Here is a 1,651-nt window from a genome sequence, read left to right as displayed (position 1 = left end):
GGTGATTCTAGTCGAATGCCCTTCTCCCCAAAAATTCCGGGCCTTGTACCTAGAGTAGAAAAGAATATTTAATTTGTTCGACTAAAACTCTTCAAGACGGAGTTGCAGCCTGGCTGCAGTCCAATGAGTGAAAGTAAAAGATAATAGAACAGTATCCGGTTTATATATTCCTTAAGAAAATATTCAATTTGCAACTGATACGATCGATTAGCTATAAATGAAATATATATGTTATGAGATGAGGGTTATGTGAAATTTCGCCGTTAACATTTTTGCTGTAGGAAAATTCGCCATAAAAAATTTCGTTTTAAATGACCTCAATAGGTTGTTTTTTTTTCATTAAATTACCTTTTTTTAAAGACTTGCCTATTTAATGCTTTTATAAAAACCTTTATCATTCTTTTTTTTTTTTTCTATTTTAAAAGATGCTGGGATAATACGCTTTTTCATTGTCTACAATGTGAATTTGTCTGATGGCAAAATTTCTTACGCCGAACTTTCCGGACACGAATATGAGTTATGGAGTTCCGTTATGGATAATTAAAGACTGAATGAATGTTTTTAGAGGGTTTTAAAGATTCCATAGTAAAGCTAACATAAAAGTACGTGTTATTTGCTTCAATAAAAATTAAAATGTTTGAAGTTGATAATAGAATATTAGATAGAATATTTTGAACTAAAGTAGAATTTAAAAGGAGTTGATCTCCCTAAGAAGCTGATAAAACACAAGATGCTGTTCAATAACCAATTATAACCGTCTATACAACCGATGCCACTTAAATATGTAAGCAATGAAGCATCATAAACGTAACACAAGAACGGAGATTATTATCAATGGAGTGAAGTTCGAGAATTCGGGAGTTTCTTCATTAGAATAGAAAATGTTTTCTTCTCCAAAAGTCCTTAGCTGTGTAATCATTGCAACGTCTTGAAATTCCGGTGAAGGTATAGCAATTAGAGACAAGAAAATTACTACAATACTCCATAGTAATGCATGACAAGCCGTAATGAAGTTTGCCGGAACCTTCGCCATCCTTTGTGCACGGTTTGCAGTTTCACAAACATCTTTAGATACCGCTCCGCACGACAATCAATTTTGAGTTTATTGTTAAAGCCTGACGTAAGCTCTATTCAATGTGATAAATAAAGAAATGTTACATATTGGGGTTTACTTCATTTGACATCACAACTGAAAACCAGTCAATCATGTATTACTATAAACGTACAGTGTGATCTCAAAACAAACTTAACATTGTGACACCGTATAAATAGCGTTATATTTTCAATTCTGTTCGCTTGAAACATAATTACATGCACGTTTCTTCTGTTTTGTGTTAAGGTACATCAATTACACACACGCAAATACGCGCGCCCACACACAGACAGATACCTATACAAATACAGACATGCACTCACACACATACATACACACACATACACATACACCTACATATATACAGATAGATAGATAGATAGATAGATAGATAGATAGATAGATCGATAGATAGATAGATAGATAGATAGAAAGATAGATAGATAGATAGATAGATAGATAGATAGATACATTTCTTTTATTAGCCACACAGGGCTCAACGAAGATGGGACAAATACAATGTAGAGCTTTTCTTTTTGGGAGGGGGAAGGAAGGAAA

Source organism: Octopus bimaculoides, chromosome 3, assembly GCF_001194135.2.
Source record: "Octopus bimaculoides isolate UCB-OBI-ISO-001 chromosome 3, ASM119413v2, whole genome shotgun sequence".
In the NCBI taxonomy this organism is placed as follows: Eukaryota; Metazoa; Mollusca; class Cephalopoda; order Octopoda; family Octopodidae; genus Octopus; species Octopus bimaculoides.
Note: the sequence above shows the minus strand (reverse complement) of the source record.